This window comes from Xyrauchen texanus, chromosome 26 (genome assembly GCF_025860055.1).
Source record: "Xyrauchen texanus isolate HMW12.3.18 chromosome 26, RBS_HiC_50CHRs, whole genome shotgun sequence".
NCBI classification, from domain to species: Eukaryota; Metazoa; Chordata; class Actinopteri; order Cypriniformes; family Catostomidae; genus Xyrauchen; species Xyrauchen texanus.
Window position 1 is genome coordinate 29,069,411 of NC_068301.1, and position 21,785 is coordinate 29,091,195.

The following is a 21,785-nucleotide window of genomic DNA, read 5'->3' on the forward strand; positions in this document are numbered from 1 at the left end:
CCTCCCTCCCGGGCTTCGGCACCAATGTAAAACAGTTAAAGGATGGGCAAGGAGGAGGCTCCACACAGACCTTTTAATCCAAAGGCATACATTTACTGTAAATGCTTGAAATTAGTTTTGTAGGTGCTTCCCTGCATAAAATCCCTGCTTGAAAATCTTAGCTGGTCTCCTTACCTGTTGCCCCTTGTCTGAAGACCAGCTTGGCCAGGTTATGAGACCAGCTAAGATCAGACCAGCAAACCATCTAAGGCTGGTTTAAGCTTCTGACAAGATAACTAATCAGCACTCCATTTATCACTCTAATGGTTAAATGTTTGTTGGATCCAACAATCGTATGCATACAACAGTTCTTTGAAATAGAAATACATTTGAAGAAAGAAGAATAGGTGTTGACATCTAAGATCATTCTCCCCCTTCAAGGTAAACACCTGGACAACGCACTCAATTTGATACATATACACTTACTGTAGTTAAGTACACATTCAAAAAATCAACTTCTCAGTCACACAAACTCATGCACATTAAAATGCTTTGCAATCACAACACCACAAACTCACCTGACTGACATGTTGTCAAACACAGGCACTCAAAGATTAGCCGGCTCTTATCTACATAGCTGAGCTGCTGAATCAGCACTCTGGACTGCTAGAATGAGCATGCTTGTTTATCTCTGCAGGATGTTAGTCAGGGCCCCCAGGAGCAGGGTTTTGGAACAGGCATGTCAACAAGTGTTCTAGAGGAATCCTGGGTGTCATAACACTGACTCATGACCTACTGCAAGAGGCCACAGCACTACGCACACAGTACATACTTGTTGACACAAAAGACCAGCCTGGAGAGACGAGCTCATGAAATAACAATCACAGTATGAAACATGAAAGCTATCAAATCATGCGGTCTTTGCCTTTCTTTAAGACTGTATCGTCATGGTCTAAAACCACAGAACTTCTGCCAAGCAGCTATTAAGGTCAAGACCAAAGAGAACTTGTTACTAATGCCATAGTTTCATACTTTCTGACAAAAAAATATAAACCGAATAATTAGGGGTTAATAGAATGGCCTTTGTTTTGATTTTTTTAAGGTGCTGGTGTTCTGTCTATCTGACAGATATTACTGTGTAACAACCCTGGGCTAATGAAACAGCAAAAAAATTAAGGGTAGTGAAATTAATTTTTCTCGAGTCATTGTGCACATTTGGGTTTCCTTATATTGGATTGGCTTTGGGGTCGGTTTTTGTAGGGAGGGCATGTGGTTGAAGGGATTAGGCGCAGTCTAATTTGGTGGCTAATGCTGCGTTCCATTCAATCCAATTGGAAAAGTGCAAAAGAACACCACTTGAAATTTGGTAATCCTCAAATCTGGGGGTATTTACACTTGCTCACTTTCTGCATTTTTGGTAATCAGATTTCTATCATGAAAAGACCAAGTGTGAATGCCCTCCAAGATGGATACGAGACAGATACAAGATAAATAATAACAAATTATGAAACTGAGACACAACGTTATTCTTCATTTACTTAATGCTGATCACTGCTCAAACTGAAACAAAGCACTGACAATAAGCGCAGCTGGCCCGCATGACACATCTTCCCTATGAGAAGCCCAAAGGAGCAAAATACACACACATACACACACACTGGGCAAAGTCACTTGGAATAAAATAATAATCACATCTTTATTCACTACCTGGTATTAGCATAATCACTGAAGTGAATTCTGTTTTATTTGCATGTAGCACAGGAATTGAATATTGGATTTATATACTGTGACAGGGCGGAGGGCGGGGCCGGGTCGACACCTGGTCCCTTATCAGGCTAATTAAGCCTCCGAGAGGGATAAAGGCCGTTTGCGGACGGTGGTGCGACGAGAGAGAAATCGTTTACGGACATGTCCGTCATGTGTGTGTGTGTTTGTCTTTTGTTTAAGTTAATCATTAAAATATTGTTTATATCGCCATGCCGGTTCTCGCCTCCTCCTTTCCATTGAACTCCTTTACACTGGTGCCGAAACCCAGGAAGGAGGAGGGATACGCCGTAGTAGAGTTCTCGCCACTACCATCCACCCCAACGGAGCAGCCGCAAGGGGAGAAGGGGCTCCTAACCGACCGCCTGAAGCGGTCAGGGCCGCTGCCAGGGGCGGAGGAGGCCCCTACCTACCCTGAAACGGGGGCGGGGTCTGAGACCGCCGACCGCGAGCAGGGAGGGGCTCGCTGCCGACCGCCTGGAGCGGGAGAACTGCTGCCAGGGGCGGGGGAGACCCCTTCTGTTCCTCGAGAATGCGGTGGGGCGTTCCGTCCACAAGGGGCTGGAAGACTATTGTGTGTACGTCATGCCAAGGGCTCCCCTGCCTGAGAGAATGAGGGAGGATTGCGACAGGGCGGAGGGCGGGGCCAGGTCGTGATTATACACACCCGGCCCCTTATCAGGCTAATTAAGCCTCAGAGTATTAACAAAGCCGTTTAAAAAATAACTTTGTTTATTTTTTAATTCTGTACGGCAGCACTAATGTTGCAGAAATTACATACTTCAACTTTAAGGCTACACCCAGCTTCACAAGGATGACCATTGTTGTTGAACAGTATTGTTGTCCAGATAGACCAGCGCTAAACACAAAGATGGCCTTGCTAGTAATGGTAGTGAAACTAATTTAATCGTGTAACTGGTCAGAAACTTTATTCTGTGCAGACCACTAGTCTGCTCCTCATTATTAGTGTGTAGGTTCACCTCTCCTTATATCCTCAAGCCCTCTGCACCCATGGCTGTTAATAAGGTTCTATCTTTTTTTAGGCTTGACCTCTTTCCATGACCCTGAATATAAGCTGCTATGCGATAATTTCATTAATGTGTGAGAGGTCATGTTACCTGTGCTGTCTGGGGCCTGCTCTAATCAGCTGCTGTGTAATAGTGAGTGTCCAGTTACACCCCCTGTCTCTGATGCTAATGGCTGCTCTAGGAGTCACAGGGAAAAGGTTAGAGGTCAGGTCAGAGGGCTGGGAACTTGGAGTGATGCAGATCTACGAAGGAAAGTGTGTCAACACAGATGGCGAGAAGTATACACTTTCTCTAGCAGATATCTGATGGTCATGAAAAACAAGCTAAATTAAATTAGCACATGAACTTACAAATGACTTACAAATGGAAAGTGTTTAACAGTTCAGGTTGGGGCCTAAATAAATTGTTTTCTATTCCACAATGAATGAAGAAAATGAAAATTATTTTTATTATTGCAAAGGAAGATGATATTCTGAGAGTATTGAATGTGAGCTTATACTTTCTAAAGGCCTGTCGATAAAAGAATGTTTTGGGGTCAATACAAGTTTATTACAAGCTCTGTGGACAACACTTGTGAATTGGTACTCACAATTGAAGTCTATCGGCAAGGTTAAGAACACATTGTTTCAAAAGTATAGCCAACACTTTATTACAATGTACCTTATACAGTATATTGTACAGTATATCAGCAGGAAACCGATGGAGTGCGTACTCCAGGTAGGGAAGGGGGTATTGCCCCAAGTGAAGGAGTTCAAGTACCTCGGGGTCTTGTTCACGAGTGAGGGGACAATGGAGCGGGAGGTTGGCTGGAGAATCGGGGCAGCGGGGGCGGTATTGCACTCGCTCTATCGCGACTGTTGTCACAAAAGAGAGCTGAGCCGAAGGCAAAGCTCTCGATCTACCGGTCAATTTTTGTTCCTACCCTCACCTATGGTCATGAAGGCTGGGTCATGACCGAAAGAACTAGGTCACGAGTACAAGCGGCCGAAATGGGATTCCTCAGAAGGGTGGCGGGCTTCTCCCTTAGAGATAGGGTGAGGAGCTCAGTCATCCGTGAGGAGCTCGGAGTAGAGCCGCTGCTCCTTTGCGTCGAAAGGAGTCAGTTGAGGTGGTTTGGGCATCTGGTAAGGATGCCCCCTGGCCGCCTCCCTAGGGAGGTGTTTCAGGCACGTCCAGCTGGGAGGAGGCCTCTGGGAAGACCCAGGATTAGGTGGAGAGATTACATCTCCACACTGGCCTGGGAACGCCTCAGGGTCCCCCAGTCAGAACTGGTTAATGTGGCTCGGGATAGGGAAGTTTGGGGCCCCCTGCTGGACCAGCTGCCCCCGCGACCCGACTTTGGATAAGCAGTTGAAGATGGATGGATGGATGGATGGATGGATTATACAGTACTTCCTAATCTTGTCTGTGTTATATGCAATATTTCAACTAGTTTAACTGTCATGACAACATAAATAAAGCAAACCTGGTATTTTTTGCATTGTACATCCAAGGATGCAACACAGGTACTGTTTACATAGCGAAAATTCCACAGGAATTATTGTTAATGCATAGCCAGAAGTTCATGCCTCTAGAACAGTAGTCCCAAGTTCATGCCTCTAGAACAGTAGTCCCAAGTTCATGCCTCTAGAACAGTAGTCCCACTAATATTAAAATACACAAATATTTCATTATGTTATAATAAAAGTTTTACCAGTGGCAGTTTACCAGTTTTTTGGAGGGCTCTTACAGTAAAAATTTTAAATATACATATTTTACACATTTTTCATATATACATACATATACCTGTGATGCAACAACTCACAATTTCACCACAGTGGGTGTGGTGTCAAGCCTCGAAGAGGCATTTGTTGGAAATAATAATAAACATCATATTTCCAAAATGGGGAATAAAGAGTCCAAGGGGGAATTAGTGTCCAAAATAAAGGGGAATCTGGCATCCTTGTAGTGAAAGTTCATGAAGGATGGGGATTGTCCAGAGTAGTATCCAGGACATGAGCAGGGTCTGGTGGCTGTACATGATCCCCTCCAGTGCGAAGGGCGCCGACTCCGCTGGTGACCTATCTTCCTTGGAGCCAATTCGAGTATGACGGGAAGGCGTTCATGCCCATCGGCCGCTACACGTGCTCCAATCCCCCGCATCTAATTCAGCCGGACCCTCCGCACTCTGCTCCTGGATCTGCGAGGACACTTTATTGCACCAATGTGTGCACACAAGGAGATAGAAGCCAGCTCCATGAGAAGAGGTGCGCTCTGCGTTTCTATGGAAGCATTGACGAGGCTCCATCCAATTCAGGTGAGCCTCATCATACACCACCCCAATGAGGCTTATTTATTATGTGCCTCTTCTGTTCTCCTGCCCAACTCCCATCGTGGGCCTGAATGAAGGATGCTCTAAGAGGTGGGGTGACAATGACAAGAGGGAGGAGTGGGTCGCTCTGCCACAGTGCACGTGAATAAAGAAGGCATTTACAGGTTACTGACATGTTCTTGTGTAATGTGTCCCAAATGAAACACTATAGGCTACACTATGTAATTACACTGTGCACTATACCCTTGCCCATCTAGTTTATTAATTAAAAAAAGTTTTTTATTACACAGAATTCTGTCGTTTTTTAGCTGATAGAAGTGACTTTTCAAATGCATGTGATGTGTCACCGTTAGCTTTAGTATGTTATACAACACTTATATCTCAAACAAAGTACATATTCAAACAATGTGGAGTGATGTTAAAACATTTAAACGTACATTTGCAAGGAGCTGTCTTCACAAAAGTTTTTTCTATTTGCCATATTCACTATTAATTACATATGTTTTGTTAAGGCAGCATTGAGGTAACAAATTAACCCCACCCCACCCCTACATTCTTATCATACATACTCGTAGTAGTCTTCATTTCGTTGCATTTTCAGCGCAATCCCTACTCACACTGCTTCCACATCATAATGGAATGGATGTTAGAATGTTAGCATAGTAGGCTAATCAGTTTGATGCTAACTGTAATCACAATTGCTGCATCCGAATATCCATAATTCTCTACTATATAGTATGCCAAAAACAGTATGCCGATGATGTATGTCTGAATCCACAGTATTCATGAAGCAGTAAGCAAGAAATTCCCAGATGACCTACTATTTCTGGTGTAATTTTGAAAGGCGGATCGACTGGACACTTAACAATCCCCTAATTCCTCGGAGCTGAGAAACTGGACACTTAACGATTCCCTAATTCCTCGGAGCTGAGAAATGTATTTTAAAGGAATGGCCTCTTCTTAACTGTAAGTGCTAAATATACCAAGATAGTTGTGCATTGTGCTTAAATGGTGCTTGTTTTTCAAAACCAAAGCGGATAGTTTTGGTGGTTGTTGAAATTATTAAATATATTCAGGACACAAGACGATGCCAACGTTGATGAAGTATGTCTGAAATGTATTCATACTACTCGCATGCATGTGTAACCCTGACTTAATTTCAGGATTTATAAAAATAATTGTATATAGTTTAAATCAATTATAACTTATATGATGGTTAAACTGAAATATAATGTAGGAGGAATAAATAAAATGTGGAAAAGGAATAATTTGAATAAGATGTACAATAGAATTGACCAATGAGAGAAGACTGAGAAACTCCACCCTGCTGAGTCATTAGGAAGCAGCGGGATCTAACAAAGCTACCGACAGGAGAGCAATAAGCTAGAGCAAGTATTTTCTAAAGGGAGGAAATATAAGTGTAAATTGTTGATTTTGTTTAAAATGTTTTGGATTTCATGAAGAGACAGTTAGGTTGAAAGAATCCAGTTAATTTTATGTTCGTGTGGATATTAATCTTGAGGTATTACCGTGTGGAAATACTGGATGTGGTGAGTTATTGTTCAATCGCTGTTTATTTTGAAATAAGCACAAGACAATTGTGAATACACATGTTTATTGAAACTGTAAGATGTATGTGTTATTTGTAGGCTATGTGATTTTGTAATATAAGTTAAATCGTTGAGTTAATTAGTCTCACACGGAGCTGTAGTTCACGTGGCTTTGACGTGATACACGTGAGCCTAAAAAAGAGAGAGAGTTTAATGTAAAATTATTGAAAAACCTTTTATTTTGTGAATGTTTATTGTAATATAAGGAAATAACTTACCTGAGAGATATTGAACACAGATAAATATATATTGTGTTGCGATCTCTGGCTTTTTAATAGGTCAGGTTTTTGAATTCATCGGAAAGTTACGTTGATGGCGAGCTACCCAATCGAACGCTAGAAGAAGAGGAGAAGGAAGTTATCAAGAGGACAGCAGAGACTGAAATCGGGTTGTTTACATTCATTTCTTCGGGAAGGATGTTTTTTCCCCTTTTGAATGGAACTGTGAATTGACAGATGCATCGTTGGATTTGAGATAAGTGACTGAACGAAATCTGATATCAGTGACTGATTGAACTGAACTGTGATTAGCTTTCAAAGTGTCTTCTTTGAGAGAAGAGGGTTATCTTTTAAACAGTGAATCTGGTGTTACTAGGGTTAATACACTGTGATGGTAACAGGTGACTGTAAATTTATTTTACATTGGATAAATGTGATTTGATTGTTTTTTTATTTTCCTATTGTTGATTTAATTGTTTTTTTTTCTTTCAAGAAGGCCTACTTTTCATTGGGGAATATTATTCAAAGTAAAGTACTTACTCTATTATTGGCTCCTGTGTTCTTCAGTGAATATACACTACCTCCAGTAGCCGTTCCTGTGATTTTCTGATGTGCAATTGGTCCGTATAATTTATGTCAGCCGCTACATAGACTTTGGCGAGCCAGCCAGGAGTTGGTGTTCTATTACTGAAGAGACACAGTGTGAGTCATTCAAAAAGGCCGTTGACAAAATGGAAGTAATTGTAACTGAAGGTATCAAGGTCCCTAATGCAGTGATAGTTAGTGGAGTATCTGGAACTGAAGATGATGAGGAGTTACTTGAAGTCTTGCAGAAATATGGGTCTATAGCTAAAATGATTCAGGTTGAAGATCCTGAATCTGAATTTCACCAAAATTTGATTGTTGAGTTTAGCAGTGGGAATGCTATGCAAACTTTAGAGCCTGTATTACCTTTCACCCACAAGTTGATTGATAAGCCCGAAATCAGCTAACGTAGTGAGGTCTCTATCCAGTGTGTATACCAAACAGTTTGGGGGATGCCACCAGGTCTTATCTAAAAGGGTTGAGAGAAATAGCAACGCTTAGCGGAGTTAACTTTGAGACCATGCTAAGTGAAATGCTAACTGAGATCAGCTCTGAAGTTTTTCCCTTGTGTGCTGAGACAGGCACTGCTGACAAACATCCTGAAACTAATGTTAATCAGGACCAACAGGAGAAAACCATGTCAGCATTGGGTGACCCACTTTCAGCTGGAGGCCAGCAAGCAACATCTGCTGCTACTTGTGTGAGTAACTCAATTCTTACTTCACCTACTGTACTGAACCCACCTGATGTACAAAGATTAGTTGTTGAGCATGTGGTGCGGACTGAGGAAGCAAATTCTCAAGCGCTCACAACCACAAGGCTCAGAGCTTTCTCTGGGAGGATTCCCAGGCCTGTGAATGAGGTAGAATATGACACGTGGCGCACAAGTGTTGATTTCATCCTGCAAGACCCTGCCATATCTAACCTTCATGGGTCACGGAAGATTTTAGACAGCCTTCTACCCCCGGCTGCTGACATCGTGAAGCATTTGGGCCCTGAAGCCTCTCCATCTGATTATCTGCAATTACTTGATTCAGCTTTTGGCACTGTAGAGGACGGTGACGAGCTTTTTAAGTTCATGAATACTTTACAGAATGCAGGTGAAAAACCTTCAGCTTATTTGTCTAGACTTCAAGCTGTGTTGAATATAGCTGTTAAGAGGGGTGGTGTCTTGCCCAGTGAAGCAGACCGGCATCTGTTGAAACAGTTCTGTCGGGGCTGCTGGGATAACAACCTAATAGCAGACCTGGGTCTGGAACAAAAACGTGAGAATCCTCCTTCTTTTGCACAGTTGTTACTGATGCTGCGAATTGAAGAAGACAAATATGCGACCAAAGCAAAGCGCATGAGACAACATTTGGCTGGAGCTGAAGCAGCGTGTTCAAGTTCACACTCAAAGAACATGGGTGGTTGATGAGACCGATCAATCAGGAAATCCTGATGTGCTGTCAGTCGCATCTGAGACTAAAGAGCTAAGGAGGCAAATAGCCAGTCTTCAAAGTCAGCTGGCAAGACTGACTACTAATGCTGGAGCTGTCAAGAAAAATACTCTGCCAGTCAAAGCTCGGAAAACCCCTGTAGTGGCAAAGAAACCCCAGAAATCAAATTTTGAAGCTACCCGATTGAAATGAGGAATCAAGTTGAAAAGCCCAGGCCATGGTATTGCTTCAAGTGTGGAGAAGACGGCCACATAGCAATCTCTTGCAACTCGAACCAAATCCAAAACTTGTGGCAGAGAAACGCAAGTTGCTGAAAGAAAGACAGTTCAAATGGGAGTCCCACAATGCTGTCCTGGAAGAAGCTTTAAACTAGAACCGGTTCCTATTGAGGGCGAATCGGAACTGGAATACTTACTAGTCCCACCAAGATTAAAGCTTCTACTTGCAGCCAATGCCCTAAGAATCCAAACTTGAAAGCTAAACTCCCCAAAGGTTTAGTTGGTGCTAAGTGCATTACGCTAGTTGATATTTCAGGGCAAGAATGTCAGCTGCTTGATTGATACTGGTTCGCAAGTAACCACTGTTCCTTTTTCCTTTCATGCACAGTATCTTTCGGATCATCCCATTCATCCTCTCTCCGACCTACTAGAGGTAGAAGGAGCAAATGGTCTTTCTGTGCCGTACCTTGGGTATGTGCACCTGAACATAACCTTTCCAGCAGAATTTGTCGGCGTCAGAACTGAGGTTCCCACCGTTGCTTTGGTGGTGCCGGACATTAAGTCACATACCCAACCTTTGGTTCTAATCGAACAAACACCCTGGATATTCTGTATGAAGAACATCTGAAACTAAGATCCTTCCCTTTCCTTCCAGATTTGTATGGCTATAGGGCTGTCCTATACACTCTTGAACTGCGGCACAAACACTGTGAAACTGGTATTCTTGGTCATGTCAGACTGAAGAGTCGGACACCTGAAGTCTTGACCGCTGGTCAAACAGTTGTCCTGGAGGGTGCTGTTCATGTATTGGAAACTCCAGTTGACAGATGGGTTGTGGTGGAGCACCCGACTGTATCGTCCTTACCAGGGGAGTTGTAGTAAAGTGTGCTTTACTTACCCTTCCTCCTGAGAAGTCAGGATGTCTTCCTGTGGTCCTCACTAATGAGGCTGATCATGATGTGATTATCCCACAGCGGTGCGTCATCGCTGAAATTCATGCGATGGAGTCCGTGCTTTCATCTAACAGAGCACCAACCGAGTCTGACTCGCAGAACATTGAACCTGAGATGAGTAAAGAGTCAAAGGTGACTTTGGACTTTGGTAATTCACCATTGTCACAAGAGTGGAAAGATCGAATTACTAAGCAGCTTAACGAAATACCTGAGGTCTTTGCCCACCATGAACTAGACTTTGGATGGACTCAGAAAGTAAAGCACAGTATCAAGCTGAATAACGAGACCCCGTTTAAGCAAAGAGCACGACCCATTCACCCGCAAGATTTTGAAGCTGTGCGTAAACATCTTCAAGAGCTTCTGTCGAGCGGTATTATTCGGTGAATCAGAGTCTTCTTTTCTTCACCCATAGTGGTGGTTAGGAAGAAGAATGGTGATGTCCGACTTTGTATAGATTACAGGAAATTAAATCTGCAAGCGATAAAGGACGCATATGCCTTGCCGAACTTGGAAGAGACATTTGCAGCTCTGAATGGTTCCAAATGGTTCACCGTGCTTGACTTAAAGTCGGGATACTATCAAATTGAGGTAGAGGAAGCCGATAAACCCAAAACTGCTTTCGTGTGTCCCTTAGGATTTTGGGAATTCAACAGGATGCCTCAAGGAGTGACCAACGCACCGCAGTACCTTTCAGCGGTTAATGGAGAAGTGTATGGGAGATATCAACTTGAAGGAAGTACTCGTGTTTCTAGACGACTTGATTGTATTTTCCAAGACCCTGGAGGAACACGAAAGGCGTTTATTACAAGTGCTTACTCGTTTGAGGGAATACGGATTGAAGCTGTCACCAGAGAAGTGTCGGTTTTCCAAACTTCTGTGAAGTACTTGGGTCACATTGTGTCCGAGCGTGGAGTAGAAACTGATCCGGAGAAGATAGAGGCCATAAAAACCTGGCCACGTCCTAAAACCCTTAAAGAGTTAAGGTCATTTTTAGGGTTTTCTGGTTACTACCGGAGATTTATAAAGGACTATTCCCAGATTGTGAAGCCCTTGAATGAACTGACCTCTGGATATCCTCCGTTGAGAAAAGGTGTCAAAAAGCTTGGTAAAGAAGATCAATATCACAATCCGAAAGAGCCGTTTGGTGGTCGTTGGACCCCTTCTTGTCAAACAGCGTTTGAAACCTTGATTATCAAGCTCTCTACTGCTCCTGTCTTGGGTTTCGCTAATCCTAAGCTTCCTTATATTCTTCATACAGATGCTAGTACCTCAGGATTGGGGGCTGCGCTGTATCAGGAGCAGGACGGGCAGCAACGAGTCATTGCCTTTGCCAGCAGGGGGCTATCCCGGAGAGAATCTCGTTACCCAGTGCACAAACTTGAATTCTTAAGCTCAAGTGGGCGTAACGGACAAATTCCATGACTACCTTTACGGTAGTTCATTCACGGTTGTTACTGACAGCAATCCGTTGACTTACTTGTTGACGACTGCCAAGTTAGATGCTGTCAGCTACCGATGGCTTGCTGCTTTATCCACGTTCTCATTCACACTCCAGTACCGAGCTGGTAAGCAAAATGTTGATGCAGACAGCTTGTCCAGACGACCGCACGGGGAGTTGTCAGATGATCAACTGTCAACATAGGAAATTGAAAGGATTGAAAAGTTTGTTCAGTATCATACGGCTGATGCCAACGCCTCCTGTATCACTGATTCTGATGTGATTAAGGCCATTTGTGAAAAACACCTTGTACAGCAGAACAACAATCCTGCTTATTCCTTGGTCATGTCTCTTGCTATTCATCCCGATGCAGTACCAGACTGTTATGTGCAAGAGAATGTTCTAAATGGGTCATCAGCTATGCCGCACTTGACAAAAGAAGAGCTAGCTGAAAAGCAGAGATCTGATCCAGTAATTAGGGAAGTGCTAATGTATCTGAAATCTGATGAAAAACCTCCTCCTGTTGTTAGGAAGGAAATTCCAGATTTTCCTTTTTACCTCGCGAGAGTGGGATCGTCTAGAGATGAAAGAGGGAGTTTTGTACAGAAGGCGACAGGATGGAGATTCTATCAAGTACCAGTTGGTGTTGCCCGAGGAACTCAGATCCTATGCCGTAAACCAATTACATGATCAGATGGGTCATATGGGCATAGAAAGGACCCTGGATTTGGTCCGAGCGCGGTTTTATTGGCCGAGAATGGGTTCTGAGGTAGAACACAGAATAAAGACCTGTAATCGTTGTGTGCGGAGGAAAGCCTTACCCCACAGAGCCGCAACTTTGGTGAATATTCGAGCATCACGACCACTTGAACTTGTCTGTATGGATTTTCTTTCCTCGAGCCTGATAAAAGCAACACTCGGGATATCCTTGTAATTACCGATTTTTTCACTAAATATGCTGTTGCTATACCAACACCCAACCAAAAAGCCAGGACTGTTGCAAAAAGCTTATGGGATCAGTTTATTGTGCATTATGGTTTCCCAGAACGCTTGCACAGTGATCAAGGACCAGACTTCGAGTCACATACGATCAAAGAGCTTTGTGCAATAGCTGGAATTCAGAAAATTCAGCAGTACACCTTATCACCCTCGAGGAAATCCCGTGGAGCGATTCAATCGCACACTCTTGGGTATGCTGGGAACTCTGGAGGAGAAAGATAAGAGTCGTTGGAAGGAATTTGTCAAACCCTTAGTTCATGCGTATAACTGTACTAAGCATGAGAGTACAGGATTTTCTCCGTATGAATTAATGTTTGGCCGACAACCTCGGTTGCCACTTGATTTGGCATTTGGGTTGCCTAGAGAAGGAAATTCACAGACATCACATTCCCAGTATGTGCAACACTTGAAATCACACTTAAAAGAGAGCTATGAGGTTGCTGCACGCAATGCGCTAAAGCTTGCGGAAAGGAACAAAGTTCGCTTTGACAAGCGTGTGACTGAGTCTACCTTAGAGGTGGGAGACCGTGTGTTGGTGAGAAATGTTAGGATTCATGGGAAACATAAACTTGCTGATAAGTGGGAGTCTGAAGTCTATGTAGTGATGAAGCGAGCGGACAATTTACCTGTCTATACAATTCGTCCGGAGTTGAAGGATGGTCCAGTTCGTACTCTGCATAGAGACTTACTACTTCCTTGCGGATTTTTGCCTGTTCCTGAAACTGTGGATCCTATTGTACGGCAGCCTGTCTCGAAGCCTAGGACTAGGTCGAGTCTTGGTGTGCAAGAACAAGGGGAGCTGACTGTTAATTCAGAAATGGACGATGAAATCTCTGATTTTACATCTCGTAATTATCCAGTTGAGGGAATAAAGTTCATAACTTACCATGACTTTCCTAGACAAAGGGATGTCTTACCTGTTGTAACTCCGGAAGTTCTTTACCTGTGGGTAACACAGAAGAAATTCAATCACCTGAAATGGTAGAACACTCACCTGTGAAAGATTCCGCTGAAAACTCACCTGATGTTGCAGCATCCGTTGAGTCAAACCATACGCCTGAAACAGAAAATGTTAATGGAGGAGACAACGTTGGAGGAGAGAGCGGTGAGGATAACAGCCCTTTGAATGAAGGAAACACTGTTGAGGAAATTGAGTGCAGACGTTCTACTAGGGAAAGGACAAAACCTAGGATACTTACCTATCCAAGTCTGGGAAATCCCTTGATCCAAATAGCCCAATCTTTGTTCCAAGGATTGAATACTGCTTTGTAACTGCCTTGAGTGATATTGCAAATCCTAGGGAGTTGACTGAAATATCTCAAACACAGATTGTGTGAGGGTTATGTTACCTTAGCTTGTGTTCCGAGGACGTACACAGTTAGGGGAGGATGTAACCCTGACTTAATTTCAGGATTTATAAAAATAATTGTATATAGTTTAAATCAATTATAACTTATATGATGGTTAAACTGAAATATAATGTAGGAGGAATAAATAAAATGTGGAAAAGGAATAATTTGAATAAGATGTACAATAGAATTGACCAATGAGAGAAGACTGAGAAACTCCGCCCTGCTGAGTCATTAGGAAGCAGCGGGATCTAACAAAGCTACCGACAGGAGAGCAATAAGCTAGAGCAAGTATTTTCTAAAGGGAGGAAATATAAGTGTAAATTGTTGATTTTGTTTAAAATGTTTTGGATTTCATGAAGAGACAGTTAGGTTGAAAGAATCCAGTTAATTTTATGTTCGTGTGGATGTTAATCTTGAGGTATTACCGTGTGGAAATACTGGATGTGGTGAGTTATTGTTCAATCGCTGTTTATTTTGAAATAAGCACAAGACAATTGTGAATACACATGTTTATTGAAACTGTAAGATGTATGTGTTATTTGTAGGCTATGTGATTTTGTAATATAAGTTAAATCGTTGAGTTAATTAGTCTCACACGGAGCTGTAGTTCACGTGGCTTTGACGTGATACACGTGAGCCTAAAAAAAGAGCGAGAGTTTAATGTAAAATTATTGAAAAACCTTTTATTTTGTGAATGTTTATTGTAATATAAGGAAATAACTTACCTGAGAGATATTGAACACAGATAAATATATATTGTGTTGCGATCTCTGGCTTTTTAATAGGTCAGGTTTTTTGAATTCATCGGAAAGTTCCGTTGATGGCGAGCTACCCAATCGAATGCTAGAAGAAGAGGAGAAGGAAGTTATCAAGAGGACAGCAGAGACTGAAATCGGGTTGTTTACATTCATTTCTTCGGAAGGATGTTTTTTCCCTTTTGAATGGAACTGTGAATTGACAGATGCATCGTTGGATTTGAGATAAGTGACTGAACGAAATCTGATATCAGTGACTGATTGAACTGAACTGTGATTAGCTTTCAAAGTGTCTTCTTTGAGAGAAGAGGGTTATCTTTTAAACAGTGAATCTGGTGTTACTAGGGTTAATACACTGTGATGGTAACAGGTGACTGTAAATTTATTTTACATTGGATAAATGTGATTTGTTTGTTTTTTTATTTTCCTATTGTTGATTTAATTGTTTTTTTTTTCTTTCAAGAAGGCCTACTTTTCATTGGGGAATATTATTCAAAGTAAAGTACTTACTCAATTATTGGCTCCTGTGTTCTTCAGTGAATATACACTACCTCCAGTAGCCGTTCCTGTGATTTTCTGATGTGCAATTGGTCCGTATAATTTATGTCAGCCGCTACACATGTCTAAAATAATGTACTGTTTTGCCGGCAGATAAGTGCGTCCTTCATCAAATACAGTACATACTGTGACAGTAAGCGGTTTCGGACGAAGCCAATGAGAAATGTTTATGTGGCAGCGGGGGCGTGGTCAAGCGCCCGTCCGGGAGAGAGAAGCGGTAAGGGCGCTCACACCTGGGCCAAATTATGACTAACACCTGTCTCTAATTGCAGTAGAGCGAGGAGAGCGGTTAAAAAGCCAGCAGCCTCAGAGCAGAGGGAAGACGACCGTGCAAGCCAACCCAGTGCGCTTGTGTCTTTGTGTGAACTAGTGTGTAAATTATTGTGAGACATACGGCAATTAAAGCCTTACCTTTTTTGTTGAAACCTTCGTTTCCTGTCCTGCTTCCCGTGAGAGTTCCACAGTTTAATTTTACCATTTGTTGCTTTACTGTTGTGATACATAGCATATAACTACATGGCATTATTAAATGTATTTTCATAATTTAGACTACATAACTTGTAGGATTTACTTCAAGCACCAAACAGAATATCCAAAAATTTATTTCAACAGTATTTCAAGAGGGGACCTAATTCCACAACAGATACTCCAGCTACTGTATATCAAAACTCCTGTTTCCTAACTAATTTTAAAGCTCCTTGTGGGAGTCACAAACTAGGTTAATTTTGGGAATCATGATATACTTAAAGGCCTACATTGTGTGTGAGAAAAAGCGGAATGGGGAAAAAAAGATTTGGTGGATTGGGCCATCATGCGAAAACTTGTTTAGTCTTTTTTTCAAGCTTTAAAAACACCCAGTAAAATGCAACCTACTCTTTGATGTACCCTTTGAAGACACAGCTGCTAGGCTTGGATTTGAGTGGACACATTTTGGATCAATGTGTTTGTATGCATGAATGACAGTGTATGGAGAAACTGGAATGACAGGACATGGTCCATCGATTCTTCCCAGAACCACCAGGGCTCGGCACAGCAGGTGTCTAAATATTCTCTGTCTTTCCATAAGAGCGTATGGGCCAGAGGCAGAGCTGTGGTCTAGGTTATTGAATCTGTGTATCAAGCTTGATCCGTTCTCTGCCAGTGTTAATGAAGTGTTGACATGAGCGCCCAGACTGGCTCACTGCAGTCCTGGGTTCAGGATTGATGACGTGGTCACTGTGGAAGGAGGCTGCGGCTGCTGTTTAGAGCTATGAGTGATGGCCAGAGACTTACTGGTAGATGGAGCTTTCCTCTCACTCACTGGGCTTAACCTACTGTTTTGGTAGATGTTAAACAACATTAAATTAAGCAATGCTTAGTGCCAGACAAGAGCAAAGAGGCAATTTATTTTCAGTAATCTATAGGGCAAAGTAAAGCTAGGTTTGAAGCAGAATTTTTTAGTGATTTATTTTTTTACTTAATCATGGACAGAGGGATTTTAGACAAAAATATATATATATTTTTTATATATATAATATATAGAGGGGGCATTTTAAATTAATATAAATATTACTAATGAAGTCAAGAGTATTGTAAGGGGGTTACGATGGGCAAGGAGGAGGTGAGAACCGGCTTGTCAATATAAATAATTTAATTAAACTCAAAACAAAAGCACAAACATAAACACACACATGACGGACATGCCCGTAATTCTCTCTCTCTCTCGAACCGTCGTCACCGGCCACCTTTATCCCTCGCGTGCCCCATCAGGCCGATTGGGGACCGGGCGTGCAACATTCTAGCCCGGCCCCGCCCCACTCCTCTCCACAAGTATCTAACCTTATTATTATTACTATTTAAAACTTTTGTGACTTTTGGATTTATGGTAACACATGAGATTTCAAGTTATTTAAGAGGTAACACTTTAAAATTAGGTTCTATTTGTTAAAATTAATACATTTGGTATCATGAACTTAAAATGATTAATGTTTTTTACTGCATTTATTCTTATTAGTTAATGTTAATTTATCATAATACTATTGCTCATTGTTCGTTTATGCTAGTTCTTTTTATGTTAGTTCTTTATGTATTAACTAATGTTAACGGTAACACTTTATAATAACCTTCATTAATAAATCATTAGCAAACATAAGAAAATGCTTAATAGATCATTAGTTCATGTATGTTCAAATAGTTACACATATGAGATAATTAACATGCTAAAATGTATTAATGATTGAACTAATATTGTATAATGCTTAACACATCATTAGTCCATGTATATTCAAAGAGTAAGAAATATAAGATTGTGTGCTTGTTAATGTTCGCTAATGATGCCAACTACCATTATGTATTAGCCTACTTTACAGATCATTTGTTCCCCATCTGTCGCTCACTCGACGTTGTGTCGAATGAAGCGACACTAGGGGTCTTTCTTGAAGGCCTCGGTTACCTCTGAATTTAAGAAAAGCCAATGAGATATTGGCAACAGAATTTGCATGTCCCTCCCCCAGACAAATGGGTATAAAAGGAGGGAATTGCGCTGCTGTCCATTCCCTTAACGGGGCAAGAGCTGCCTCCACGACCTTAATGAAGATGCGAGGGGACAGGCTGAAGGAGAGGACCTTGTACTGATAAACCCGGCTGTCGAAAGCAAACAGTAGGAAGGGTCTTTGTTGAGGTAAAACCGAGACGTGAAAATATTCATCTTTCAGGTCTACCACCACGGACCAATCTTAATGCCGGACACGTTTCTGTGTCAGCATCTTGAACAGGAGTCTGTGTAAGGCCCGGTTCAGAATTCACAGTTCCAAGATTGGTCACAACCCACTGCCTTTCTTTATCAGGATGAAGGAAGGGCCTTAGAACCCTGTCTCCAGGGACAGGGTCTATCGTGCTTTTGTGCAGAATGGTCACGGTCTCCGCACGCAGAGTGCCTGGTGTACTAGCAGGAGGGCCATGACATTCAGGGTGGAGGCTGCCTGTCCAGCAGCACTGTAGGCTTTGGTTGCCTGAGAGGACCTAGTCCTATAGGCCCTGGGGGAGAACACCGGATGATCCCGCCAGGTGGCGGTGTTTTGCGGGCACAGGTGCACCCTAACCGCTTTAACCACCTGAGGGTCCTCCGAGTACCCGTTGGCCACCCGTTGGCCACCCTGCACCCTGCAAAAGGTGCCCTCCATAACCTTGTCAGTTCATCGTGCACTTCCAGGAAAAAAGGGACCTGGGGCAGGCATAGCCATGAGGGTGCCCCAAACCCAGGAACTAATTATCTAGCCGCGAGGGCTCAGGGGAGGAAATAGGGTTCCAGTCCAATCCTACACTCACGGCTGCTTGGGTAAGCTGCGTCAGCCTCAATCTGGGTGGGCAGACCCGATGGTAGCAGCCCAGTCAAGTCCTCAGTGTCCGACATTGCCAGTGTGCTCTCCGGTGCAGCAATTGAGGATTCATCCTGCTTGTGAGCCCCGAAAGAAACTTTAGGCTGGCCATGAGGTGAGCTGGTCTCATCTCAGAACTCAACGGGGACAGACAAGCATGCTGGGGAACAGGAGATACTGGGAGATACACCGGGAATTACCCGGTGAGACAGTGCCCATTGAACTCCCCAAATTGCCTACAGCGCCAGCCGGGCCGGCCTCGTACATGCAGGTAGAAGGTGCAGCGCAGGGGGTGGCTGGAGTTGCTTGCCCCAGAAGAATTAAAGCCGCAACCTCAATTTTGCCATGGTCATGTTCTCGCAATGAGAACATGAACCCTCCATGAATGCTGCCTCAGTGTGATCGCGGCCCAGACATGTGAGGCAGCGCCCGTGGCTGTCGGAGGCGAAAAGATTAACCTATGCAAATTAGATTTGCAGGCTCATGTAAGTCAACAAAATCCTGTTCATAGGCCTTTTTCTAGACCTCCCTCCGCTTCAGGAGCGACAATCCCTATTTACCAAGGTCTCATTCAGGCGTCTGTTGGTGTAGAATCTGACTTTGACATGGGGAACTATATTAGGCTTGTGCTTCCATTTAGGGAAGATATGGTTGACTCATATTTCCTTAAGTATGTGCCTGTGGCTACAAAATTTAAATTGCCAAGGGACATGTGGGCTTTGCGGTTGCAGTGTGGTCTAGGTGGTAAAGCTCAGGAAGTTTGTTCTGCTTTTCCATTAGAACAATGCCTTGACTATGTAGCATCTGGCCCAATCAGACACACAATTATTCATTATTTAATGAATAAGCCAAAAGATGTCACGACTGTAACAAGCAAAGGTCCAAGTATGCCCAAGCCGGCTTCGTTATGTCTGCTCCCCCGCTGATCATTATCAAACTAACCATTTAGCAAACTTTCACTGAAATCCCTAAATACGCTACAACTATGAAAACAGTAAATTGTTGGTCCCTTAAAGTTTAAGACATTCTCAAAAACCACCAAACAGACATTTTCTGAATTTATGAGAGAGAACAGAACAATTTTTGAGAAGTGGTGCCTCTGTTGCAAGATTACAACTTTTGAGCAACTTCAAGAGTTGATCTTGCTAGAAGATTTCAAGAGTAGTATACCAGAGAACGTATTGGCGAAGGTCCCTCTGAATGAACAGTATACAGTTTCACTCACTGATGCGGCGGTATTGGCTCATGAATTATGCTGACACACCGTAATGTTTTTCTAGTTCATCAGACCAATATGCTATGGGGTCTATTCACGACCTCCCCTATTAGTTTGCCAAGTTTCATTATTTCCTACAAACGATTCTATGGGCCAGAGACTCCCATTGGGGAGGAATAATAATACAAGTAATAATTATAATAATACTAACGGATACAATAATATATCTACAAGCAGCCATTATAGGGCCAAGCACCAACATGGCAGATCACTAAACACAACCCAAAGATCTCACAGAGCAAGCACAGATCACGCCACCCCAGGACGAATTTGAACCCATAACTTTCTGTTGTAGAGTTCAGTGTGCTAGAAGAAGAAGATGAAGAAGAAGAATTTTAACAGATACAATAGGGGCTACAGCACCTTCGGTGTGATCATTATTGTTATATAGAATTACTTTCTGGAAACCAATAAAAAACTGTTAAATACAGTATGTCCTCTTATATAATTTTCTGTTTATTTAAAACTTACCATAATACACAATTATACATTATGCCACATTTTAGTCTGATACGTTGTTGACCAATATTTGCCTATTATAAATCTCTGTCAAATGACACTTAATATAGTGGCCATGATATACATTATATCTTCATATCGCCCAGCCCTAGCCACAGTGTTTTCACTTTTCATGCAAATGGCTTACTTATAGTTTTGTCTGCACAGAAGAGCAACACAATACATTTTAAAATAAGAAACATTAAAGAGTTCACCTTAAAAGACCTCATGAAATCAAAATGTTAGTTTTGTGGCTTTTACTCCATGTATGTTTGCTGTGACGCAATCTATATGTTAGTGTACTCCTAAACATTGACAATAGGGGTGGGTGATATATACCAGTAAGCACAATAAACCAGTAGAAATCTGGCAACCGGTATACATTTTGGATTATTGTCTATATCGCGGTAACACAAATTCGCCACCACATATCAAGAAATGTGCTCCTCAGGGCCTGTACACACAAAGGAAAGCTCATACAGAGCATTTGACACATGGGAATGCGAAAGGTCAGTTTAGAAGGCGGGAACCAGAGAGGATTGGGATAGGCTTCCTGTTGTTAATCTAGACAGAGACAGGAGAGTGTAAAGCGAGACCACTTGCCTCACTCAATCTGGTTTCTCTCTATCATGGCACAAACAACAAAACTTACGTGACCCATTTAAATTCTACAGATATTTTTCCGCTGAGGAGGAAGTCAAACATATCAAACGCCCTACATTCTAAACACTGCTGATGAGGAAAACAGCTAAAACTACAGTATGTGTCATGCATCAACAATTAAGTTGCATCATATGGGTATTTTAAAACTCACATCATTACCCTTGAAAAAAACCAATTTCCAGTGATGTTAGATATAAGGAAATAATTCATGCTTGCCTTCAGATATTTGTTTATTTTCTATGGAGATTACTTTAATCAAGAGCCTAATAAAGTGTTTATTTTCCTTGGATATTTATTTACTTGTATATTATTTGCTTTGTTATATCGCTTCGTTCAGGACCGGGTTTGGTCATTAGCAATAATACAAAATTATCTTTTTTTAATTATTAAAATCAATTGAACAATGATTAGAATCAGCATTAGCTTATTAATCCTTCAAATCAACAATCATCAAAGATAACTATCAATAATCAAAATCAATAAAAAATGAATAAGGTTTAATATTTCCGGGGCACCACCCTGTAATCAGGGAATAATAACCAGACAGTTATCAATATAGGATTGTTCTCGACAATCTGGAGAACATCGACATTCAAAAGGTAAACATTGAAGGCTTGAATCTGAGCAATGACATCCCCTGACAGTCCTTGACACAGGTGCATGCAGAACAATACCATAACACTTCTCTTTAAAGTATAACAAAGTTTATTGATGCAGTAATATTAATATTCAATACAATGCAGTCAATAAAGTTCCATTCCCCTTCTGTCATTCACTCGACAATG